Source organism: Salarias fasciatus, chromosome 5 (assembly GCF_902148845.1).
Source record: "Salarias fasciatus chromosome 5, fSalaFa1.1, whole genome shotgun sequence".
Taxonomy (NCBI): domain Eukaryota; kingdom Metazoa; phylum Chordata; class Actinopteri; order Blenniiformes; family Blenniidae; genus Salarias; species Salarias fasciatus.
In genome coordinates, this window is record NC_043749.1 from 897,279 (window position 1) to 925,136 (window position 27,858).

Genomic DNA, 27,858 nt, shown 5'->3' on the forward strand with positions numbered 1-27,858 from the left:
CAGCAGCGACCTCCACGGCCGCTACAATAGATTTCTAGTTTCTCGCACAGTTTTCAGAATAAATGCATTCCAGCAGGAGTTTTTTTTTTTGATTGTTTTGAATGTTTTTCTTTAATGTTTTAACTACCTGTGAGCAGGTTTGATTCAGTTTGGGCCGGACTAGTTAACTGATGACAGAATAATTAATAAATAAAGGACTTAACCAAAAATAGCTTTGTATGTGAGTGGAGATGTTCACATGTGCAATTTGCCAGGAAATTAACAAAGAAGTACAATCTTGAGGGACTTATTTCCACAGACGAACCATTTACATGACAATACTGCAAGTGAAAATACAGAACCCATGCGTTTTCACTTGAAGTGGGGCCTTGTGCGTTTAGAAAGGAGCAGTCATGAGCTCAACTTCCAGTCTTTTATTGGAATGGCCAATCACAGCAGCAAAGGTGTGATCCAGGAGGTTTTACAACAACACTACAAAGTCCAATCAAGCTTTGTGGAAACAGAAAAGGATCATCGACATATTGCGATGACGCTTCCAGATCAGTAGAGACAAACATCTTTCTCAAAGTGCATTTCCATTTAAAAAAGCCCTGCACTAAAAAAAAGAAAATAAATCTCAGACACACATTGCCTACACAGACACATTAAAATACAACAATCTTCACAACACACAAAAAAATCTAGCATCCAGTAAAAGTTTGGCTAAAACAACTGAAGGCTCGTCACGGTCTGAAAGGCACACATCTACGAAGGATAAGGAAAACGTGATGTACATTTACGTAAGTCGTTATTGCCGTTATAGTCATTTGCTAGGCGATATTAAAGAGCTGACGACAGGTGTACAGACAGTGCTTCGACAGTATTCTCAGTGAGGCCGGGGCAGCGCCGTGGCTCAGTGGACACGTGGGGAATAAGTCCTCACATCGGACTATCTTGTTTCTTTTGCAAATACTTCGACGGGGTTATATTTGTGCTTTATTACTTAGAATGGAGGACCACATTTTGTGAAGAAATGACCACAGATAATGAGAACTTGGGATAATTATATGATCTGTGATTAATATCACTTACGCCGATGATGTTCACGTCTTTGTGCATAGAGATTTGTTCTTCCAAATGTACCCCAGCTGTGCCTGGATCCTGCTTCTATTTTATTTTAATATTGTTTTCTACATTATCTCCATTACGTGTGGGTGTCCAGTTTCCACCGGCAGCGTTTCAGAAGTGATGAGTTTGTTCACTTTATTGTTTTGTTCGTATTGCCTTCATTTCTTTGCTTCTGACTTTTTCCCCGCGTCCTCCAGAGCTGTCGTCACTAAAACGCTGATCGCTTTTATTTTGATTTCCTCTCTTTTGTTGAATTTCCTGGTACAATTTTTTTTTTTTTCGGTCCAACTGGGTTAACAAAATTTTAGTCCTTGCAATAAATACAAAGAGGTGAATTTATGTTCAGCTGCAGTTTGGTCAAAAGTTCAAAATAAACTTATCTTGGATGTTGTTTTTATGGCAGTGTTCGACTAAGTACTGCTTTTTTTCCTAACTTTTATTTAAAGGTGCATTAAGGAGTTTGCACGTTTTATGTGAAACAGCGCCCCCTGCAGGCCTTGGGCGTAACTGCAGCTTAGTGAAACACTCGTGCCTGTGGGTTGCGTCCATGTACGTGCACGGAAGAGGGGAACTCCTTACTCACTCTTTTAGCAGCGCTCAAGTAAAATTTAAGTTTCTTTTTTCCTGGTGGAGTCTGTGCTGGAGCTGTGGCAGTGCTAGAAGCCAGTCTTCTTACTTTCTGGAAGATCCATCCTCAATACTGCTCAGTTGTTGCTCACTAAGCATCTGGCGGAGCAATGGCGGACAAAACGAAACCTAAGGAAATCAGGCCAGCGGGAGCGTGCATCACGTCACATCGTCTCAAATTCCCCTCCAAAAAATTCTGGTGCCGGACCGGCACTGTGACTTTCAAGTGACAATTTATCGCTGTGAGCAGTACTTGCAATGAATATGTCAGGGCACATTGTACACATCATTGAATATTTGTAACATATTTATGGCGGAAAATAAGTATTTTTAAAGTTGAAAAACTCCTTAATGCACCTTTAAAGATGCAGTATTCATTAAACTGTCTATCTTTCAGTGAAAAGAAGTTTTCATCTTTGTTCAGAGTATTGTCTGAGATCAGTTTATAAAACAGGTAGATTCCAATTTTTGAATGAGAAATAGTTTATATAAATGGGCTTTTAACCAGAATTGAATAAACAACTCACAAAGTTTGTTCATTTCTAGATTTTCTGCATTTCTGACACTCTCATAGAAATTTGATGTAATGAAACTTTCCAAATCTTTTAACCCTAATGCATTTATTGGTTTCAATTGTTTGAATTGACATTTTAAATTTGATGTTTCTATGAAACCTGACGAGCCACGAAATCTGATCACTGCATTTGTGTGTTCGAACTGTTTAAATCAGATTCAGTTTCCTCCTGTTGCTGTTTTCCAGCTGTTTCCCAGGAGAAAACCAAAAAACCTGACGGAGGAGTTCTTACAGTGCATTCATGCAGAAGTCCTCACCTGATCCTCAGTATTAAAGCACAAACACCCGACTCCTTGTCCCGTCTAATCTGCCTCCCTGTTAATCCCGCCGCGCTCTGCGGGGGGTTCAGTCGTTTGCATAAAGAGAACAGTACATTCAGGGTGCTGAGGCAGAACAGGAGAAGGTCAGGATGAGTCTGAAGCAGGTCTCCCAGAGCCGTGAGGTACGGAATGGAAAAGTTATCCGGGTCCAGACCTCGCCTCCACAGCCAGGGCACCATCAGGCCGGACGCGTACAGCAGGACCAGCACCTAGTGACGGAGAGGAGATGCTCTGACCCCGCCTCATCACCGCTCCATCACCACACAGCCTTCTCATCCACACTGGCCCACCTGAAGCTGGGCCGCACACAGGTAGCAGAGGACGAAGGGGGGCGTCAGGCTGACGTGGCCCCCCTGCAGGAGCTGGACGGCGTACAGGAAGAGGAGGTGACCTGGGACCACCAGGCCCAGCAGCACACGGGCTGATCTGGAGTTCACATCTGGGTGACAGAAGAACCACCTTTCAGAGAGGATGTGTAGCTGCTACGAACAGCCAACGGGCCAAAAGGGACTTTTTTTATTATTATAAACACGATTTTGAGAGAAAGGAAGAGCATCTTTATTACTGAAGTCTTTAATGAATCCACAGACGACATGTTTTCTTGAGTCAGGCTGTTTTGTAACTGTATGAACAGATGTTTGGCACAGGAGGAAAAGATTATGTCAGAGAGATGTAACTTCACATTGTCTGCTGGAAGTGAACCCATCCTGTAAATACACCTTCAGTCTTCCATTGTTTCCTCAAGATTGTACGTCCACTTTTTTTTTAAACTGTTTTCATCACTGTTTCATCTCCCCTGGGGGGCGCCAGAGAGCTTCAGGGAGGAAATTTGGAGATGGTGGGGTTGAATTGTCCAAACAGCAACCTTTCCAAGTGGAAACAGAAAATATTTTGGGTGACTGTTTACACGACAACAGCAGTCAGAGTGACTGAAAATGCAACTTTTTGAAAACGCTCTGACGTGTGAAGGTGAAACTTTTCTGAAGCAAGAACTCAAAACTCACTGGAGGAGCAGAAGGTGGAGCAGGGTCCCGGGCAGGGGTCGCTCATTGTGGCAGGCAGGGCTCCAGGAACGCTCCAGAAGTGGAGGTAGGTGGACATCCGGCTGGCCTGGATGGCCACGAGATTCCCGCCTACACCTGCAAGCACGCGAAAAATAAAGAACATCAGATGTGGAACGGTTCCTAAAAAAGACTTAAAGAACCTATATCATGCAAAATCCACTTTTTTTAAGGTTTTAAAGCGATACTTCAACATTTTGGCAAATTGGCCCATTTAGCGCAATTCTTTAGTCATTTCGAATAGCATACTTACTTTTTTTGTGAGGGTGAGCTGTTGTTTATTCAGAGGTGAGTCGGGGAAGGTCTTCGGGACGGACACAATGGAGGTGAACGGTATTTTTGGTTCCCCTCCCCAAAACCCCAAAACACTTTGGTGGGCACGTTATAATCCGCACATTATCGCTTTAAAACCTTAAAAAAAGATAAACTTTAACAATTGTCTGAAAGCAACAATCAAGCAAGAGCAAGAGTCTGAAGGGTCTGCGCTTGGTGAGTTTCTAACAGGAAAAGACGTTTTCGTGTGTCTTTGCGTCTAGAGAAGCTAAAGCTAAAGAGCTAAAGCTAACCCTTAGAGAAGCTAACGCATGACGTGCTTGTTTTGAAGCTCCAATTGGTTGAAGTACGCTGTCAGTCAAAGTCCACAGGGGGAGAGGCGGGATTTTCAGTGAACCAGAGCGTTTTCTGTTCGGGGTTTCAGAATTAACCTCCAAAAACTTTTTTATTTAACAAAAAATGACTTTTCCTTAGCGCCAAAAATAAACTATTACCATGTTAATGCCAATAATAGGGTTTGGACTAGCTTAAAAAGCATGATACAGTCCCTTTAATTAACAGGATAAAAAGAGCAAAACAACAGGGCTGGTGTTGCTATTTTCAAGACAGAAAAAATGGTTTTATTAACAAAAAAATTCATAAAAAAAAACCTTCCATAATCAGTGAACATGTGTTTTTCTTGAAATGTTAAGTTTTAATGGTGTTTGAGTTCCTGGAGCCGCTGGTCTCTCCTCCTCTGAGAGTTACAGGAATGCGAATCCAGTAAACAAACTGGGGAAAACACTTCAGCACCCAAAAGCTCAATTTTGTGAAATCCACTCTGCAGTCATTTGTGATCCATGAGTCAGCGGGGACCCGCTTCTGCTCCTGCTCTCAGTGTTTGGGCCGTAGGCTGCTGGTGGGGGTGGGTGGTGTTTCCTCCGCTCGGCCTTCTGGACGGTTTCATCAGAGACTGTCGAAGCTCGTTGGTCGTTGGAACAAAACAGAAGTGTCTGTGGTCAACAAGGCGAGCGGAGCTGAATCAGAATGCTAATGAACTTCCTGCAACGGGCCGTGCGGCACATGCAGAAAGCCTGCCGGCGGCACCGCTGTTGGCAGCGGCGCGGCGGAAACAGGAGCTGGTGGACGCATAGTTTGCATTCTGATCAGGCTTGTGGTTTATGTAAAGACTGTTGTTGTTGCGCTCCACTTAGTATGCCGCTTTGTGGGCAGCGCTCCCTCCATTAAACGCCTTGCCACTGGCTGAGGCCTTTAAAAGTCGTGTTTCAGCCTGAATCCTACACAGATGGATTATCTGCTGTCACGATTTCTACATGACATCTGCTGGCAGGAGGGATTATTGTTTCACTGATAGCATTTCAACTAATAACAAAGACTCGATGTCATTCCTGAGAGATTAGCTCTGTTGAAACAAATGGGCTCAAATCTTGGCTCATTTCCTCAGAAGCGGAACAAATCCACACTGTGCTGTGGTGTAGTGGTTTGTACATGAGCCTCACAGCAAGAACACCACTGTGTAAGTTTGAGCCCTCACTGTTTGGGCTTTGCAAGTTCTTCCTGTGCATGATTTTGTTATCCCACTTTTACTCTCAATTCAAAGGTGGCAGACCCCATTCACACAACTCATTTTTGTTCAAAGAAGATTTTGAAAACAATTTCTGTTTACATGGAAACAGCATGTAGTTTTGACATTGTGCCACCAGTGGGTGCTGTTGGTTGTTTTTGAGTGTTAATGTTGACTACATATTCCTATTGACAGATGACCGATCCTATCTGACAAACACAGTGATTCTCCAAGTACGGGGGGGATCTGTGGGTCATTTGTTGCCGTTTCCCTGCAGAGTTTCTTTGTTTTATTTTTGACAGGAACAATCAGTTTCCAAACTTTTTCTATTCATCCATCCATCCATCCATCCATCCATCCATTTTCCACTGCTTATCTAGGACCGGGTCACGGTGGCAGCAGTCTAAGCAGAGATACCCAGACTTCCCTGTCCCCAGACACTTCCTCCAGCTCTTCCGGGAGGATCCTAAGGTGCTCCCAGGCAAGTCGAGAGACATAATCTCTCCAGCGTATCCTAGGTCTACCCCGGGGTCTCCTCCCGGTGGGACATGCCCGGAACACCTCCCTAGGGAGGCGTCCAGGAGGCATCCTAAAGAGGTGCCCGAGCCACCTCAGCTGGCTCCTCTTGATGTGGAGGAGTAGCGACTCTACTTCAAGCTCCTCCCTGGTGACTGAGGGAATGGTTCATCTTGGGAATCCCCAATTAGTAAATATGGGCTACGCAGGGGCTAAAGTGACCCCAAAGAAAATGGGGCCCCTCTATTGGGGCTACTTTGCATTTAGGGCTACCTGGTAACCTAAAATCACCCAAAAGTAGCCTTTCTTTTGGGCCACTGCTGGTAACAATGGGCTACTTTCTGTGATGAGAGCCAATGGACTCTAGGTGGACATGTCGTCACATTTTCGGGTTGGCCATCCCCCTTGGCTTACTGTACCTCCCCCGGACCCGCCCACATCAATAAGGGCTACTTTTGCCTCACTTTGCCCTTCCTGCCTAAACGTTGGCGGGGCGTTGTGTATTCCCTCTGAGATGGGAGAGGAAGAACGAATGAGTGAAAATGACTCCAAATGGATAACACAGAGATACAGGAGGAGTTTACACGATTACTGAGGAGCAACGGGATTTTTTTCCCCGAGCAGACAGGTTGCCAGAGACTCCTTGGAGACCAGCTTGGCCTGCTTCACCAGGCTCTGGTCGGACCTCCCTCTCGGTACATCTTTTTCAGTTCTCTGAACACAACGGTCACCCCAGTGCTCTGCAGGTGGGAGTCCTGGGGAGGCGTGTCCCTGAAGTACTCTATGAATGAGATGGCTTGGCCGATGTACAGCATAATGGTGGATGGTGGTCGGGACCCCCCAAACTTCTTGAGGACAGCCGAGTATCTGTGGAAAGATAAATTTTGGATGCGGTCTCAATCAGTTGCGTTGGTTATTATAAGTTGTGAACACTCAAAAAAGTCACCGAGTTCTCACAACGTATGCCGTCAGGTGCTTAGGGTTGTTTAGGAATTCCCAGGTCCAGTAGTTCATTGACTCCCAGCCCAGAGTCATGTACTTCATGAAGGCTTTCGTCCGGCTGATCTTTGTCACGGCGCTCTGTTTCACCTTTTCCGTTCCCTCCGGGCAGAAGTTGAAGGCTGCATATTTGTCGAGGTAGCTCTCTGTGAAGACACTTGACCAAAATGCGATGAACATTTAATGTAGTGTCACACAACTCCACACACACACACACACACACACACACACTCACACACACACACACACACACACACACACACACACACAGGCAATGTGTTCTCCCTCACCTATCAAGGGAGGGAAGTGAATATCTCTCATTTTCAAAGCGCGCCTCACTCCTACAAATATGTTTCTGAGCACCCTGTGGACACGCTTGCCCTTCCTTTTCTTGGAGGGGCTCTCGTCTTCCTGAAACGAGGGATAAAACCGTTGTGTCTTCATGCCGCACCTCGTGCGGGAGGGTCGAAGGATTCTCTTTACTTTCACTTACTACACACTCCTGCTCTGTGAAGATCTTGTCGATGGTGGTCCGAACGTCTTCCCTCTCCTCCTCCTACAAGAGGAGATATACAACACGGTTATCACAAAGCAGTTTCAATATTGCAAGGATGCGCAGATGAAAGAGGGCGTAGATAGAATAAACTGTCCCACCCGCCCAACTCGCTCGGGATCTCGTCCTGCTCCTCCCCCTCCATCGCTGCCTTGGCCCGGGAGGCCTGCCCGACGTCAGCTTACGCGGTCGGGGCCCTCGTTTGACGGGTTCAGCCTTCTCCCGAGGACGCGGGAAGTCCCGAGGAGGAACCACGGACGGGGGCTCCTAGGCTCCTGGGTGGGGAGGCGGCGCGTCCCCCTCCTGCTGCACCTCTTCCTCCCCCTCTTTCCCCTCCTCCTTTTCTCCCTCCTGCTGCACTTCTTTTGGAGGATGGGTGTCTCCTTGTCTTCGCTGCTGTCCTGTATATCGAAAAAGGTTCACATTTCAGTGGAGTACTTTGTGTGAGGGAAAAGTTTTATGTATCCCTTTCCGACCTCCACCAGGTGTCTGGTCTTGGCCAGCTGTTTTCCGGAACGCCCCGGCCACTGCTGCTGCGGCTACTGCCTCTCCTGCTGCGACTGTGCCTGTCGAGAGAAAAAGAAGTGGCAAAAGCAAATCTCCCACCCCGAGGAGAATTCGGCTGGTGGCCAGGTTATTCAGTATGTTTCTTTCGTTAGGGTTGGGGATCCGATGTATCTCCCGCAGGTGCTTAGCCACAGCTTTCAGGTACTTTCCACACACGGGGCACAACCCCTGTCCGTTGGTCTTAGTCATTGCTAGAAAGAGAAGTTGATTACAAATACCACATATACATATATCGTGTCGCGTGAGCACATTCAAAGAAGGCTTCTCAGCCTCAAAGTAAAAGAACGACAGAAGACACACGGGGTAAGCAAGTCAGATTTATTCAGACTGCATGTAACACCTAGGCATCCACCGAGTCCGAGGAGCTCGGGTCTGGAGGGAGCTCGTTGCTCCGGCGGGAGGAGGGGCAACCGTAGGAGGGCCCTCCTATGGCTGGTCACCTGTGCCAATCAAACTGCTCCGCGTCAGCCCAGAGCGGAGAAAAGCACAACTTGGGTCTTCGAGGGTCGTTTCGGGGCGCCCAGCCTCAAACTGAATCGAAGGGCCCCAGAATTTAATAAGGGTGGGCCTTTGTGGTGTCCGGGGTCGTTTTGGGAAACCTTCCCCCAAAATGAATCGAAAGTCCTCCGAAATGAAGGGGTAGGGGGCACGCCCAGCGGGGTGGCCCCGCCCAGCGGGGTGGCCCCTTTCGAAACGGGCACCCGGAAGCCCCCCTCCCTGTGGATGCGGCCGGGATCGCAGTTGCCCCAAATGAAGAGGGGGGCTTCCCTCAGAGAACATCCTAATGCTACTGCCTATTTCTAAGGGAGCGCCCAGCCACCCTATAGAGGAAGCTCATTTCAGCCGCTTGTATCCGGGATCTTGTCCTTTCGGTCATGACCCAAAGCTCATGGCCATAGGTGGGGGTGGGGACGTAGACTGACCGGTAAATCGAGACCTTCACCTTTCGGCTCAGCTCCTTATTGTAGTGACCAATACAACGACCGCATCACTGCAGCCGCTGCACCGATCCGCCTGTCAATCTCACCCTCCATACGTCCCCCTCTTATAAACAAGACCTCCACAGACACTTAAACTCGTCCACTTGGGCCAGAGTCTCTCCGCTGACTCGGAGAAGACAAGCCACCTTCTTCCGATTGAGGACCATGGCCTCAGATTTGGAGGTGCTGATCCTCATTCCTGTCGCTTCACACTCGCCTGTGAACCGCACCAGTGCATGCTGTAGGTCTGGGTTCGATGAAGCCAACAGGACAACATCATCTGCAAAAAGCAAAGATGAAATCCTGTGGTCCCCGAACCGGAGGCCCTCCGGCCCCTGGCTGCACCTAGAAATTCAGTCCATGAAGATTATGAACAGAACCGGTGACAAAGGACAGCATGCACCAGGGAACATGCACCGGGAACAGGTTCGACTTCCTGCCAGCAATGCGGACCAGACTCCTACTCCGGTCATACAGAGACCAGACGTCCCTTAACAAGGGGCCCTGAACTCCGTATTCTGGAAGCATGAGGTTAGAACCAGTTGCAAGCTAAAGACCTAATGATTAGATTTTCAATTAAAAGCCTCGAAATCAGGGGGGTCGAACATAAACCCTAAGGGCCATAACTGGCCTGCAAGATCCTAAACCACAAAGCAAATGGTAAAAATATATTAAAAAAAAAAAAAAAAAAACAGATTTGTTTTCTTCAGAGTGGCAGATACAACATAACACTGAGACCCTGCTGATATGGAAGATAGAAATCTAGCATTAGCCTCAAATTATGCTGTCAGGGCGAGTTTATAAAAACATGAATAATGCATTTCACTGTATTTTGCACCAGAACGTTTTATTAAAACTGGCTTTATGTTGAGATTGTAGTCATTTTCGTTAAAAAAAACTTACATTGGGATAAATCTGGGTACATGATTCAACATGAATTAGGCCCTCCACATGTTCTCTTTCTTCTCTCTGCAGGTTTTGAGGAGTTGCTTAAGGTCTGAGGCCTCAGCAGCCAGGTCGTAGTCACAGACCAGAGAACAGCTTGTTATCCCTCTCCATGTCAATCCAGTTAGCTCTCTGAGGTTAAATCCCTTCAGCTAACTCTGCCCTTAAGAAGCAAGACAAAGAACAGGCCAGCTGTAATCACTTAAATCATTCACCTTGATAGTTTCTGGCTGGAAATAAATCAGCTTACTGTGGTTTTGGACAGGAAGTAAACATTCATACTGTTAGTCATCATTCTGATTTCGTCTGTTTGACTTGGAAAGAGGATCAGCTGTGGTAAATTAAATACATGAACAAATTCTGTTTGATGAACTATTGAACCAGAACTGGACCAGAGACTGGCTGATCTGGGCTCAGCTTTGTTCTTTATGGATACTGTACTGCTGGAGCAATAGATCACTGATGCCTGATATGGGACGTCACATCCATCACACATGCACTGTACTGGCATGTACTGTAACACTGGCGCATCACAGGGCTGCGTACTCGGCTCCGTCCACTTCTGCTTTTCAGCCACAGCCTCACCCATCGAAGACATTCAGAACAGGAAAAGATGGTGTGATGTGGATAAAGTGGACATGAGCACTTCATGAAAGACCACAAAACATGAACTTATGCCCACATTTCAAACAACACGATCCATCCTTTCACCCATTGAACGATATATCACAATTATTCTGTAAATACAGAAATACACATCTCAAAAAACTGACTGAACTGTGATAAAGTTAGACTTCAACACTGTGCATTTGTGTTTTGTATTCTGAATCTAACAGAATTTTAAACATGAGAAACAAAGTGCCATTAAACACAATAAATCTTAAAAAAAAAATCAGTAAAAATGTTCAAAAGTCACTGCTGTTCTGCGTCTGAAATGCTATTGGTGGGAACTGTAGACTCGAGTGACGAGAAAAAGGAAAACAGATGCAGCTGGAGCAGATTAGACCCTAAAGGTCAGTGTGCTGAACTCTACTCATCACTTCAGGGGGAGACGGGGGACGAGGAGCTAAACTGCAGACTGAAGACAACTGGCTCAACCAGCTGATCCAGAGTCAGCTCCTGAATGAAATCTGGTTTCTTCATTTTGTCTATCATACAGACAAAAAAAGCACATTTTTCATCACTTTTGGTTTAAAAAGTACCTAATTTAAATGAATTTCTACTTCAGTTTTTTCATTTGTTGATTTATTATTTTTTTCATTTTAAATGCTTTAATCAGGAGTGGAAGGAAATAATGGTTTTCCCAAATACAGCCTGACATTTCATCATCCATGTTCATTTTTAAATGAAAGCAATGCAGACGTTACCTAACGGGGCGATAAATGAGAAGAAACATGTGACTGACAGCACATGTGATGATGAAGATGATGATGATGAGGATTGTGCATTCGTGGAGTAAATGCATTTAAACCGGGTGAATGGACATTTTCAGTGGTTCAGCACACACACACACACACACACACACACACACACACACACACACACACACACACACACACACATAGAGAGAGAGACTGCAGATTAAATATCCAAACTTGTGGGGTGAAGTGCTCCGTCGACTTCAATCAATCAAACAGTGAGACAAATCAGCTGCTTTGTTTCCAGATAAGCATGAGAGAGAAAAACACACATTCTGTCCTGAATGTGTGAATCCTGTGCTGGGAGGGATTTCCTCCGAGGAACAGGTTGGAGCTTATCAATAGAGCGCTATTGATTAGCTCCTCCGAGGGTGAATGGGTCTGAACAGCTCTGACAACAGGAGCAGGCCTCCTTCCAGAAGCTTCCTCGTTCCTCTGACACGCTGCTTTTGAACATTTCCCTTCAGAGTCTTCTAGAGAGCAGCCTCTGTCGGGAGGAATGAGGAGATAGAAATGAAAGTGAAAGTGTAATCGCTGGGGTGCCGCCCCGCGATTCAGAAACAGAAAAAGCTAAATAAACTCTAATACTTAATGATAATAGACCAAAAACGTATGTACTTCATTTTCTATAGATAGTCTTTAATCAGGGTTTCCATTATCCGGTAATTACCGGACTTTGACCGGTAAAATCTGCCGAAGTCCAACATATTTTAACACCACCTGTCAAAATGTCCGGTGAAAAATATTCCCTCCAGGCTCAATTTTTATTTGAATATTCCCTCCAAGCAAAAATTGAATTCAAAAAGGCAATTTCCACGTCATTTTATTACAAAAACAACAATAAAACCTCGAATTTTATCTTTTATGAATAAGCCTGGTCTATGTGGAAAAAAACTTTTTTTTCAGGCGGAACTAAACTTGTAGCACATGTTTCATTACTCCGACAAAGTGCGCAGTACAACAACAATACAGCGGGAGACACATGTCGAAACAGGTGAAACTTAAAGACTTTTTTAATAAACAAAATAGTTCAGAGGAGAAAGGGTCAGAGCCCTATAGAGCCCAAATGTCATAGTCGCTGTCAAGGGTTTTAAAATCAGCTTTTTTTTTTAACAGTCCCCTCAGGTTGTTACACAACTTTACTTTGAAGATAGAAAAAAATGTTTGTAGGATCAAATTATTTATGCTTTTAAATCGCTTTGTCTCGTAGAGCGACAAAGTTTACTTTGATTGAAAATACACCCCCACTTAATAACAGGAATAGATTTTTTTTTTACAGGCTTGCTTTGCAGGTGAGTAGACTTTATAAATATATATGTTCTGATCTTTGGGCATATCTTTGCCCTATGAAAAGTATACCCCCCCCCCCCCCCCCCCCCCCCCCCCCCCCCCCACCCACCCACCCACCCACCCATCATATTTGACCGGGAAATCAAGTGCTTGTCCGGTAAATTGAAAACCTGCCGGTCACGTTGTCCGGTGCCATTTTTTCATAGCGGAAACCCTGCTGTAATAAAAGATCAGATAAACAGTCTGGAGCAACAGAAAAGCTCCCCAAGGATGCGTGGATCAATGCGCATGTGTGGAACGCGCACCATGTGACCCAAAATGTAGAGTACTTGATTACTCAAAGAAATAATCAACAGAGTACTCGATTCCAAAAATACTCGATAGTTGCAGCTCTAATATATATATATATATATATATATATATATATATATATATATATATATATATGTATATATATATATATATATATATATATATATATATATATATATATATATACATATATATATATACATATATTTACAGGACTGTCTCAGAAAATTAGAATATTGCAATGAAGTTCTTTATTTTCTGAAATGCAATTAAAAAAACAAAAATGTCATACGTTCTGGATTCATTACAAATCAACTGAGATATTTCAAGCCTTTTATTATTTTAATATTGCTGATTATGGCTTACAGCTTAAGAAAACTCAAAAATCCGTGGCGTTGTACTCGCATGCAGCGTCGGGGCGCCCCTTGTACGGCCACGGCGCCCTCCGCTTTACACTGCGCCCTAGGCGGCCGCCTAGTTCGCCTATTCACATTCAAACTGCGGCGCACAAGCGACGCCATGACTGCACTTGCACTTCATGCCACTAGGTGTGCTGTTTGCATGTTCAACCTTATTTTACACAGACACCACAGAGGAAGAAGGGCGCCGCAGCCGCTGCAGGCTCTCTGCATGTTGTTAGAAAAAGAGTGTGAGCCGGTAAGACGTGGTAAAATGTTCATTGATACGATGCTCCATTTTTTCAATAAAAGAGAAGAACTGAACGATCGTTTCCGCACATTTTCTTTACGTCGTATCAATTAAACTGTATCACAAGTAGTTTGTGTACTCAAAAGACCAAGATTCCTTGTGGATAGAAGATGCGCAGAACAGTATTTCATGTCCCTTTCGACCAGGTTTTTAAATATGAATATGAGCATATTCAGGGTTTTGCACGTGTTTATATGGCTGTACGCCATGTAATGTATTATTCCGTCAATATTCCAGTTAATAAAGAGTTTTTGCCTTTATATAAACATACTCAATCTCGCGGCATTTCGATCTCGTGAGATCTCGTCCCAACCCTAATATGTATATATATATATATATATATAATATATATATATATATATATATATATATATATATATATATATATATATATATATATATATATATATATATATATATATATATATGTATATATATATATATATATATATATATATATATATATATATGTATATCAGGGGCGGCCGGCCAGTAGAGGGCGCCAGGGCGCCGCCCCATCATTCGTCACTCACCTCATTATCTTGAATAAACACACACCAAAAAAAAAATGTAAAAATGAAATCATAAATTAGAAATATTATGGAGTGAATGTTTATCTATTTTTCTATGAGCATAATGGAAAATATATGGGGAATGATGATGAATTAGGCTGTTTCATTCATCTGCGTTGTCAGATTAGTGACGTATTTCCGGTTTCCACTTTGGGGCGCAAAAATCTTTGGCCATAGACTCTTGTTGAAAGTTGGACATGCCCAGGAGCTCCTCTTCAATACAAGAGACAGGGCGATGTTGGGGCGCACATTTCATGCGCTCACAGCTGAATACAAAGGGATTATTTTCATACCACCACCCTCCCGCCATGGGAGGCGCTGACATGTAGCCGACAGACAGATCAAGGCAGGAAGTTGGAGACACAGATTCCCTAAGTACTCTCTGTGAAGAACACAGAGGCAGTGTATCTCAGCTGGCCAAGAAACGCCGCACACTGGGTCCAAGTGATCTTCAGAGGAGCTACAGAGGTAAGCTAAATAGTGTACACACAATATTTTTAATCATGTTATATTGTCAGACAGACGTCTTAATATAGGCCCTCCAGAAAATAATAGTCTACTTTTATAGAGGTGCTATGTTAATTTGCTTTGTTGACATAAAATTAACACATTAAATAAAAAATATACTAAATAGTTTATCAGCATTGAGAAATTTGCTTCTTTCAAAAGGACAAAATTTATGTACAAAAAGTAGTAATACAATAGTATTTATGCTTTTTGCACTTGTAATTTATGTAAATACAATGACTTATTCTTAGTACATGTTTGCTTGCTTTTTTATCTTGGTTGTTTAGGGTTGTTCTGTGGCCATAAATTAGATTTATTTGAAAGAAATTCTGTGACTACAATTTTCCTTCTGACTTTGCATCTATCTTAAATTTAATTCAAAATGTTTTAAAAAGTCTTAAATTTGTTCAAATCGACAGAAACCCTGTTTTTGGCATGTGCTTATTTTGGACGTATCGCCCCCCCTGGAGAAAACTGCATCAGCCGCCACTTATATATATATATATATATATTTGTATATATATATATGGGGAAGCCATTTCTATGTGTATCTGAAGTAACACATTGCAGATTAGCAAAGCCCATGAATAAGTGGCTCATTCAATTATGCCACATCTGCTTTTGATAGAATTTCATTTTAAACTTTTGAAAGTCTTTTCCTTTCTTACTCATCCTATAGTTTAAGAACTAACTGCATAACACATTGACTATGTGTATTTTTGTATATGTACATTTTTACAGTGGAAAAAATATCCCTTCCAATCCTGGATTTGATTTGATTTGATTTGATTTATTTATTTCATTCATTTAAATAAAACAAAAAGTGAATGCAACATACTTGCATCTGCATACTTCAGCACAGATATGAATGAAAAGGTACAGAAAGAAGCAAAAGCTTATAATATCTGCCCCTTGTCAATTCAGAAATCCTTTAAACTTCCGATGTGCGCGCTACATACAATACATAACAAAGAAACAATACATAACAAAAAAACAAGTTGTCATCATACAACACAAATTTCAAAGATGTCCTACATGGCGTCTTTGTATCTATCCATCAGAATTAGTTTCACACTCTTTTTGAAACAATGGATGGATTTTGAGGTTTTGATTTCACACTCAAGGCTGTTCCATAGATTTACACCGTGGACTGAGATACACCTTTCCTTTGGTTTAGTTCTAAACTTAGGTTTACAAAAAAAAATCTGATCCTCTTAAATTATACTTACTTTCTTTCTTTTTGAATCTATTTTGCAGGTTTGCAGGACACACATTCAGACTGGCAAAACATTTCATAAAATGGATAAATTAACCCCATCGCTGCCAAAATGTGCTCTCTTGTGCCACGTACAAACACAAAATTGGCCACCATGATCCACAGGAATGTCGTAAAGAGACCAAACATCACACTGGAAGAGGGGGGGTGGAGACGTGAGGAATAGGCTGACAGCACTAAATGGCCGTATGACTGAGGTTTTCAGACAGAGGAGCAATTATTGAGCCATGGGGTTATAGCATGTCTCAACATGAGGGATGGTACATACAGTGAACCAACACTTATGATTTAAAAAAAAAACTCTTGTTAATCAAATGCCAGACTCTCCTATGTCTCAGCAAGATGCTGACCCTTCCATGAAGGTCTTTGACTGGATCTTGATAAGAGTGAACAAGAAGAAGTCTTGATCCAGCTCACGGTGGGAAGGGCCCTACTGAGTGCTGCTAGCAACACCCACAGCTGAGAATACTGTGGAGAGAGCTTGGTGGATCCACCTGTCACACTGCAACAAACTGGCATTCTTAGAGGACGAGCCCATCGACTAAGGGGGAAGTCTGACTACAAAGGGGGGTGAATGTCATACATTTTGCCCGTCTCAATGTCAGTGAAGCAGGGAGATCCCTTCAGTCATTAGGGGCGTGTTCCTCTGAGGAGATACACACACACACACACACACACACACACACACACACACACACACACACACCCTCTCTCACTCTCACTCTCTGAGGACAAGAACGGGAAAAGAGCATTGTTAGCGCCAACAGGAGGGTGATGTGTTATTAACCTCTCCCCTCCAGAAGATAGGTAGAGGTATATGAAATCCGTTTAATTTTTTTTTCCCAATTCCGTTTTATTTTTTCCCAAATTCCGTTTTTTCCGTTTTAATATTTCTGAATTTGGTATTTTGTATTTTAAGCTCATTTTTACCATAAAAAAAGTGTCTGGGAAGTGGAAATGAATAAATGTCCATGATTTAATAGGATTTAACAGTCCATTTAATGTTTAAAGTGCTGCAACAAAAAATACTTTTCAATTAAATTTTCAAGAGAAGTAATAAATAATAATGTAAATCATAAACACTCCACCTCAGTTCTTCTGTTACTAAAAAATAAAGTGCTTTTAAGCTTCATTATAAATGAAAAATAATGCATCAGGTACTAACAATGCAGCAACTTGAACTTCCTTAGCAAACCAGAAGAATAATTTTAATCAGAACCTAAATTGTGGGATAAACTGAAACAATAAAACGTTTTTCACATCACAAGTCAAGTGTTTGTTTCCCTGTAACAGTATAGTAACTGACTACTAGTACTCAGTTACAACTCCTTGTTAGCTCCTGTCTGTCCGTTGAACTTGCTTTCCATTCATTCCATCTATCAGAGACATCTCCATTGAAGTACATGATGGTCAGCCTCTTGGTGTTGAGCTCGGTGAGTGCCTCTCGCTTGTCTGTAAGGAGACTCTTGTACTTGTTGAAACTCCTCTCACAGTCAACTGAGCTGACTGGAAGGTGGATGTAGGGCACTGCCACTTCTGCAACCTTTGGAATCTCACCCTCATGCCCTTCCAGTAATCCGCAAGCGTGACATCAGCTTCCAGGGGCTCCGTGCGCTGGTGGGAGGCAATCCATTGCTCAGTGAGCTCAGGTGATGGCTCTGCCATGGCTCTGAGTGCTGTGTAGGCTTGAATCTGCTTCCCCATGGATGATGCCTGCCTTGGTACGGCGGCATGCACCCGCAGAGACCGGGGGGAGAGCCGTCAGTTTGGGGTGAGTGCGTCCGCTCGAGGGCCCGGGTAATGCGTGCGTACGTGCGTGCGCGCGCGTTGGAATCCTATAACGGGCCGGATTGGACGGTTCGGCGGGCCCCCATCGTGATCCCTGATATATGGTGTTCTTATTGTTGTTGGTGAGTGATTTGAGCTGTGGCGGAGGTGTGCGCTCTCTGAGTGCCAAATTCTAGTTATACATTATTTTATTTGTTTACACAATCAATTGTTAAAAATGGCCTTTTTCTCCTTTCATTAAAGGTGCCTTAAGGAGTTTGCACGTTTTATGCGAAACAGCGCCCCCTGCAGGCCTTGTGCGTAACGCAGCTTAGTGAAAAACTCGTCCCTGTGGCTCGCGTGCACAGAAGAGGGGGGCTCCTTCTTCGCTCGTTTAGTAGCGCTCGAGTAAGATTTAAGTTTCTTCTACCTGGTGGAGTCTGTGCTGGAGCTGTGGCAGAGCTAGAAGCCAGTCTTTTCTTACTTTCTGGAAGATCCTGCTCAGTTGTTGCTCACTAAGCATCTGGCGGAGTAATGGCCGACAAAACAAAACCTAACCAGCCGGAGCGCGCATTTTGTCATTCCTTTCAAATTCTCCCCAAAAAAGTTCTGGTGCCGGACCGGCACTGCAACTTTCAAGTGACAGTTTAGCGCTGTTAGCGGTACTTGTAATGAATATGTCAGGGCACATTGTACACATCATTAAAAATGTGTAACATATTTATGGTGGAAAATAAGTATTTTTAAGGTTGTAAAACTCCTTAATGCACCTTTAAATATAACAAATACAATAATACACTTTAACATTTGATTATTAACATAAACTCCTTGTCCAGTAGCCTATCGATATGCCTTCAGACAGTAGGAAACATTATCTGTGACCACTGCCCAGACATCCTTCAGGTCCAGATTATTGCTGTGCAAGGAGTGTATGATATCTTGGGAAACTGTTGAGTGGTTGCATCGCTCCATGAAAATCACATCCACCAGAGAGTACTGGTTTTCAACACCTGCAATGAAAGATAATGAAGGCAAAACATAATTATATTTAAGACAAATAATAGTGTGACAAAATAAAAACGTCACTCACATTTCAAGTGAAACAATAGATAGAGCTAGATACTACTGATATGACAATGTCAGTAGCAACGCGGTAGCACCAAATTCTGGGCCCTGTACACTCCTTTATTTTTATTTATTTATGTATTTTTTTAATAAATATACCCTTTTTAATTGCTTTTTCTTTTGTCTCACACACCTCGGGCACTATCATGAATAGGGGCCCACCGACACTGAGTGTACAGGGCCCAGAATATGGTGCTACGGCCCTGTTTACAGTAATCAAAATAGTGTAAGTGATTACCCCTTTAGTTGTATCTGTTGTGATCACTGATCATCGTTATCACACTTTGCATGTGTACAATGCACACTGCAGCATGTAAAAGAATGTAGGCTATTTAAACGCTATGTATATAGGCTAAGTAGCTCTCACCAATGACGATGTTCAGAACGCTGCAGTCCCTGGTATCAGTTGTCTCATCGACGACCAGCGCCAACTTCTTCCCACGCCGTTTCTCCAAAACAGCACTTGTATGTTGGTCAAACACACGGGGCAGATGCGTTTGACAAAGGGTGGTTTCGTTCTCGGGCAGTGCTCCCCCCTGCCTGCAGTGTTTCACTAGGAACGGGCGTAGCTTCTTTAGCTTGTGCAAACGGATGTCAGACTCGGCGCAAACAGCCACAAAGTCTTGAACACACTCTCGCCTTGCGTCTGCTGAAGAGGTACCTGCTGTTATGGTCGTTTGCAGAGTTAAATATATTAAAAAATCCTGCGAGATGTTAGAGGAGCCGATTAATTTAATCTGCATTTTGTCATCTCCACTAGTAGTGGCTTGGCTAAAACGGACATTCATAGACATTTTAAAGTTACGCACTAAAACTTCAATGTGAGATTTTATGAGAACATCAGGGAAGATTCTACTAAAAAAAAAAAAAAAAGAGTGTCTGTACATTTTAACAGTTCCATGCAAACATTTGAAAGATAACATATGAAAGATAAAAGATACTTTATCTCCTGACAGGAAGTGTGCCAAGTGAGGTTTGCAGGTAGAACTGATCGTAAATAACTATGACTAAAAAAGATGAATACGGAATACAGTTTTACGAAGAGCTGGAAAGCATTGACAGCGTAAAGGTCAGGGCCAGGAGGCTTGTCCCCAGGACATCTCCAAATGCTGTGAGCAGCTGAATTGCAAAGTTGCACCCTCGCCTCCACAGCCAGGGCACCAGCAGGCCGGACACAAACAGCAGGACCAGCACCTAGTGACGGAGAGGAGATGCTCTGACCCCGCCTCATCACCGCTCCATCACCACACAGCCTTCTCATCCACACTGGCCCACCTGAAGCTGGGCCGCACACAGGTAGCAGAGGACGAAGGGGGGCGTCAGGCTGACGTGGCCCCCATGCAGGAGCTGGATGGCGCCAAGGAAGGCGAGGTGACCTGGGACCACCAGGCCCAGCAGCACACGGGCTGATCTGGAGTTCACGTCTGGGTGAAAGAAGAACCACCTTTCAATGAGGATGTGTAGCTGCTCTGAACAGCCAACGGACCAAAAGAGACTTTTTTATTATTATAAACATGATTTTCAGAGAAGGAAAGAGCGTCTTTATTACTGAAGCCTTTCATGAATCCACAGACGACGCGTGTTTTCTTGAGTCAGGCTGTTTGGTAACTGTATGAACAGATGTTTGGCACAGGAAGAAAAGATTATGTCAGAGAGATGTAACTTCACATTGTCTGCTGGAAGTGAACTCATCCTGTAAATACACCTTCAGTCTTCCATTGTTTCCTCAAGATTGTACATCCACTTTTTTTTTAACTGTTTTCATCTCTTTGATGATTTGGTATCGATCCGATACCGAGAAAATACAGGGCCAGTATCGCCGATACCGATATTTTTTAATAATTAAGGTTACTGCATCATCAATTTGCTAAATCTTGATGAATTTTCATGACCTTTAAGTGTTTTTGGTATTTTCCCTTGGGTTTAATAATTAATTATAAATCTTGGACAAAATTATGGAAAAGTTTATCGGTAAACAGAAAAAGAAAAACTTTAACAGAATAAAAAACTAATTGGCACTCCAGAACAAAGTCATACAAAAGATTTTTTCTTAAAGTGCACAAAATTATCACTCCACAACAAATGCAGTCAAATATTTTAAGAAATATTTTTTTTCCTTTGAAATAGAACTGTTAAGAAAATACAATCCAAAATTAAAGCAAAATGTCTCCCCACTCATTTCTTTACTGACTTAGAAAAAATAAGAAAACAGTAACTGAAAATACAATAAATATACTATAAATAACTAAACAAGCCCTAAAGTCTTGAGGTGAACTAAAAATTCCCAGAAGCCTCCCTCTGAGCCCCTCACCTCTGTGCAAAGGACAGGTTTTGGTTTAAGAACAGTAACATGTTCACATTTTTTGGTTTTGTTGCACTTCTTCTGTCACTAAGTAATTGTCCTGCCTTTGAGAAGATCCTCTCAGCTGGTACTGAAGTGGAAACCACCCCTAGGTGCTTCTTAGCAAGTTTGCTAAGAGAGGGGAATACTGTTGCATTTCTTTTCAACCAAAGTAGTGGGTCCTGGTCCCGAGGAATTTGCTTCTCCTCTGCATACCTACGCATTTCAACTTGAGCATCGATGCCAGCCGCCCGATGCCTTTGAGGTGCAAGCACTTGGCTTTCACATTCTGTCCAAATCCCACCTTTTGCTGCAGGTGGGGATGCAGCAGCCCCTGCAGACGAGCTCAAAGTCATTTCAGGAGCTGCGACAGAGCTGGTGGATGAGCTTGAGCATGATGCAGATGTTGAAGGTCCTGAGGTTGAACGCAGTCGACCTTTTACAGGCTCAACATTTGCAGAGTCACGAAATCCTAGGGTGTTGAATTGAATGTCCAAAGTGCTGACAGCAAGGCCATAAAATGTTTCAATAGTTCTGAAACGACGCTGACATTGCACTGACAGCTCAGCAGCTAGCTTACTACCTTTGCGTTCAGAAGCTGCCGTTGTTCTGAGCAGCTGTGACACCAATGGAATCGCCTTCGAAACTGAAACATGTTTTTCAGTTGATATCTCTCTGGTGGCTTCCTCGAATGGTCTCAGTGCATCAATTGAGAGACCAATGGCTGCCCTTTCTTCCTCATTTAAACAAAGTGAGCTCTTTCCAAGGAGACAGAGGACTGTGGTAAGTAATTTTGCTCAGACAGCCTCTCCCACATGTAGAAAACAGAGTTCCACCTTGTCTCGACTGCTTGACGGAGTTTTTGTTCTGGAAACTTGTTCGGCCTCTGGATTTCTTTTAGATTTTCAGTAGCTTTAGTGCTATGGTGAAAGAATGAAGCAATAACACTGCTTTTCTGTTGAATCTCAAGCAAGTCAGAGTGAGCCTTAAAAGAGTCTTTCACCTCCAAATTCAAGGTGTGTGCAAAGCATGGGTAGCGTGCCCAACCTGCTTTTCGCACCGCAGCAACCATGTTGGCACCATTATCGGTAACCACAGCCAGAATCTTTTTCATTTATGCACCATTGCTCTGCAATTCTGGTTAACTCTGAACAAATTTTGTCCGCGGTGTGTTGTCCAGGAACAGAGCACGTTTCCAGCAGGTATGTCTGCAATTGACAGTTGTCTTTTATAATGTTGCATGAAACTGTTAGGTAAGCTCTCTGTAAGCTCTGTAAGCTCTCCCCTCTGTGGTTCTTGACGTCCACATATCGCTGGCCAGAACGAAATTGTCCACGCCACACAATGTCTGTCTAATTTTCATGGTGCGCTCTTCATACAGAGCAGGTAGTTTGCCATTGACGGAAGATTTCCGGCTTGGAATTTTGTACCTTGGTTCCAGTGTCTTTACAAAATTCCGAAAGCCGTCGTCTTCCACCACGGACAGAGGTTGCAGGTCTTTGACTATCATTACTGCTAGGCTTCTTGTTATCTCTTCCGCTCTTGGAGAATCAGCTAAGTGAAACAATAAAATACTAATTAGCACATCAACTTGTAGTTTAAATATAGTAATCATACAGTATCCCTTACACAGTTAATATGAAAGTGTAATTACAGTGGTGGGAAAAAGGATTAGGACACCCCTTACATTTGTGTGGATATTGCATTAAGAATCACTCAAGTGCAATATCTTTAGTACAGTCAAAATGCTAAGAAGCCATAAAACACATAAAACCGATTGGTTCTATAGAAATAAATCATTTTGAATATTGGGTAATTCTGAATTTAGTTTTATTTTTTCTTGTAAAAAATCAACAAAAAACATTAGTTGTATTTGTTTGTGTTTGCCTAATGCAGCCAAAGCTTACTGTGATGTGCTCCGTGCACATCGTTTTTTTTTTCATGTACAGTTTTTCTTTTTTTTTTGCCGTTCAGGTATTTTGTGAATATTTACCCTGTTTTTCGGGATCTTGTGTTTTCTGTTATTTTTCTTAAGTAATTATCTTTTTCCTATTTTCGGGGTTTTTTTTTTTCAACTGAGTCGCGCTGCTCTCTCTCTCTCTCTCTCTCTCACTCTCCTCGTGCCACCTGTCACGCCAGGTACGCTCGTCCCAGCACGCCTCGGACTCCGGCCTTGTCTGGCAAGCTTGGTGCTGGCCACGGCATGCTAGCCAGGCAGCCGGCTTCGTGTTTTCTTTTTTCTTGGCTCGCTGCCGTTTGTCCAGGTGTGTCCAGCCGTCCCGTTTTCGTCTTTCTTTTGATTGGGTTTAGTTTGGTTTTTGTCTTTAGTTTGGACGAGGGATCAGTTTCTACGGCTGCATAGCAGTTGGGCTGTGAACTCGTCTTTTTCTTAAGTTTGGCTGGTGCATCTGGGCCTTCCTTTGTTTGATACTCTGTTTATTTTTTGATATAACTTTTTGGGCACGGGTGATGAGGGTTGGTTTTTTTCCCAGAGCTTCTTCAATTTACAGCTCGAAGACGCCGACTCATGGAAAAAGTCAAATAAGCAATTGAACCCTTATGTTGGTTTTGTCCTGTGTCCTTAAAGGTGCATTAAGGAGTTTTTCAACTTTAAAAATACTTATTTTCCACCATAAATATGTTACAAATATTTAATGACGCCTCTGTCCTGCAGCCTGCAGACAGATACTGCTGCCACAGGCACGAGTTTTTCACTGAGCTGCATTACGCTCAAGGCCTGCAGGGGCCGTTGTTTCGCATACAATGTGAAAACTCCTTAATGCACCTTTACAGAATATGTTTGACTTTCTAGGTCATATCACTTCTGTAGTACAAAAGAAGATTTTTCCACAATAATGTCGTGATAATATGTGAGATTGTGGAAAATGTTTAGGGTGTCTGAAACCTTTTTCCACCACTGTATATTCAATCAAATCTGAGTCATAATATATTCAGTGTATTTGTTTCAATTCCACTATATGTATTCATTTGCACAACACATTTTAATGGGATAAAAATATTATATCAAGGTATTTGCACTGTTTATACTTTTTGAGTTGGCTGAAGTGGTAAATGACCAGTTGCACTTTGAAAATTAATGTTAACTCATGCTGAAGAGGATTTATGTATTTTTGTCATTGTGATCTACCTGGACATTGTTCAGTGTCAAACTGAAAGGCCTCTGCCAGTGACCTCTGCCTCTGGGTAGGGGGTCTGGGTCTGTCGGAGCCTGGGGATGGGGCGTTTCTGTCCTCCTTTCTTTATTTTGAACTCTTGGTTTTCCTTCGCATAGTTTTTTATGTGTTTGAATAAATTTGTTGTGTTGCCAGAGTACTTTACAGCTTCTCTGCAAATACAGCAACTTGCTGTTGTGTCATTTACAGTTTCAAAATACTGCCACACAGCGCTCCTCTTCCTCTCAGGCATTCTTCTCCAGCCGTGCTGCTGCTGGCTGAGCGCCTGCTAGCTGGGGTCACGTGATGGTACAAAATCAAAACACAAGGGGGAGGGGGAGAAGTGGCAGCTCTTGGCCCATTTCTCCTCTGACTTTACTGGTTAATGAAAGACAGGGAGGTTTTTGCACCTCAAATATGCTGAATTAGGTATGTTGCTGGCTTTCTAATGTATTCTGAAAATTATATTTGGAAAAAAAAAAAATTACACTGGGAAAAGCCCAGGATGGTCCAGCAGTGGGCTTCTCCTTTTCGGTCACAGATGGCAGCAGCGTATAGATGGAGGCAGCTGGAGCAGGTGGGGTCTCCTCCTCCGTCCTCGCTGGCAGGAGAGTCTCCTCTGCCTGTGGAGGGGCCACCACCAGGGGGGTGGCGGTGGTGAGAACGGTTCTTTCTTGTGTGGCCGTCCACCTTTTGTGCCTGCAGAGTGAACACAGAGCCGTCAGCGCTGAGCGGTCACAGGACAGAGCTGACGGAGCGTCAGGAGCAGCTTCTGCGGTCACATGATCACCTGTGATGTCACAAAGTGTAAATAAGCACACAGTCTTACCACTGAAAGAGGGTCCGCTGATTGACCTCAAACAGCTGCAGGGTGGTCCTGGTTTTGAGGGCTGGGTGGGTGCGGACCACAGTCCTGATGGTGTTGTAGTCCTTCAAAACTGGGGTCCAGCGGCTCTGGAGGTGCCCCATCGTCCTGCTGCCGGGGTGGAGGACGCACTGCTGGATGAAGATGGTCTCCACCAGCCGGCTGGTGTCGGGCCAAGGGGCCGGCCCGCTGCCGGTTCCCACCATGCAGCTGTTAGAAGACAAAGGAGAGAGATGAGTGGTGTGAAAACACTCTGAGACAGCAGAACAGGACGCAGCAGGTCTCCGCAGAAACGCACCGTTTCATGCTCTCAACCCCCAACACGGGTGCAGCACCGGGAGCGTCTGTCTTGGCCTTCTTGAACTTCTTTTGACAAGTGGCTCCTGTAGCGAGGTGAATAAACTACAGGAGCCTCGTTTCCATCAGGGAGATTCTGCCACAGACCCACAATCTCCTCCACCTCAGCCTGGGTGATGTAGCCCTTCCTGCAGCGCTCCACCAGACACCGAGTCAGCAACACCACCTGCTGGTAGCCAGGATCTCCGTCAGCTCCAACACTGACCTGAAGGTAGGGAGAGAAGAGCTCCTGAGTCCAGGATCAAACAGCCTGATCAGAGAATGCAGCATCACAATCAGACCACATGATGAAGAGTACAAACTGTAGAGCTGCTGGCAGCAGCTTCCTGACCACCAGGGGAGGACTGGGAGGAGGAGGAGGCTGCAGAGGAGGAGGAGGCTGCATTAATGAGTCCACTTGCTCTAAGCTGTAATACAAACACAACAGAAGATGGTTTTCTTTCCTTCAAAGTCTGCCAAGTCTGCCATCAGCCAAGATGTTCTCTTTACCTCTTTTGTGCCATATAACCAGGTTGAAATCGTGCACAATCAATGCCCAGCGCATCAGCCTTTGGTTATGGTTGTACATGCGCGCAAGGAACCTGAGTGGGCCATGATCTGTGTATACGACAACTGGCAAGGGACTGGATCCAATTTACACCTGGAGTGCTGACAGTAGAGCAAGGGCCCCCTTTTCAATGGTGGAGTAATTTAACTGGTGACTGTTGAACTTTCTTAAAAAGTAGCACACTGGGTGATCAACCCCACTCGCATCCTCCTGCTGCAGGACGGCCCCGGCTCCAACTGCACTTGCGTCGCCCTCTAACTTAAACGGTCGAGCAAGAGCAGGAGCAGCAAGCACAGGAGCGTGACTGAGGAGAGCCTCAATGCTATATAAAATGCATGCTGGCATTCCTGGGTCCACACAAAATCAACCTTGGGACTGAGGAGGCTGCACAACAGAAGAAAAGTTTCTGCAAAAGTTCCTATAATATCCAGCCATCCCTAGAAAACTTCTCAGGGACCTATGAGTGGAGGGAACGGGAAACTCCTCAATGGCAGTTACTTTGGCTGTCAGGTCGCACCTGACCTTGACCCACCTGCCGGCCTAGATAGGTAACTATGGCCTTCCCAAGCTCGCGTTTTGCTAAATTTAAGGTGAGCAATGCGTCAACAAGGCAGCAAAATACTTTTTCGAGGACCTGCATGTGTTCCTCCAAGGTGGCAGTGTACACAACGAGGTCGTCCAGCTAGGCATTACAGTTACTAATCCCCTCTGAAACGATGGTAACGAGCCGTTGGAAAGTCGCTGGAGCATTACACATGCCAAATGCCTAACGGTGTACTGCAAAAATTGGGTCAGGAGCCACAAAAGCAGAGATGTCTGATGCGCGCTCAGTCAGCGGCACCTGCTAGTAACCTTTAAACGGATCCAGTTTTGTCACAAATTTCGCAGTACCCAAATTATCAACGCAGTCCTCCATTCAGGGAAGAGGGTAGGAGTCGAGCATAGTGACTGCATTCACTTTTCTGTAATGTGTAATGAATCGTGGAGATGTATCTGGTTTCGCCTCCAGTAAACAGGGAGAACTCCACGAGCTAGAACTGGGCGTGACTAAGCCGTTTTCCAAGAGATATTGCGTCTCTTTTTTCATGACCTCACTCTTAACAGGATTTACGTAGTAGGGATGCTGTTTTATGCATCGGACAGGCTTAACTTTTGGCCTCATCAGCTTCAGCCACTCTTCTTTGGTCATTTGCTCTTTTTTTGGGCAGTATATTTTGCCCCTGTACTGCCCCAGGCTCTTGTGTGCAGAAGTCTCCACAGTTCTTGCATGTATTAGATGCAACGCTCCTGGTGTGTTTTCTTTTCCCCTGCACAGCTGTGTCACTGGCGGGTGGCATTGGCTGTGCAAGTGGCTGCAGCTGTGGCTGTACCAGCAGCTGGAGCTGTGGTTGTGGCAGTGTTGGCTGAGAGGGTGGGTAATTCGCAGTCCTTGCCGAATAAAGGTACCTGGGAGAGGGTGATTTGGGAGGGGATGAGAAGGTCCTGTGGAAGTAGCTGAAGGCTGAATTTTACGA

At 44.0% G+C, this 27,858-nt stretch overlaps 1 pseudogene; it reads right to left on the bottom strand.

Moving 5' to 3' along the window:
- Window positions 1-2,561: 2,561 nt before the first annotated feature.
- The window catches only part of LOC115387922 (solute carrier family 41 member 3-like), a 30,264-nt pseudogene continuing 4,967 nt past the window's right edge, over window positions 2,562-27,858 (bottom strand).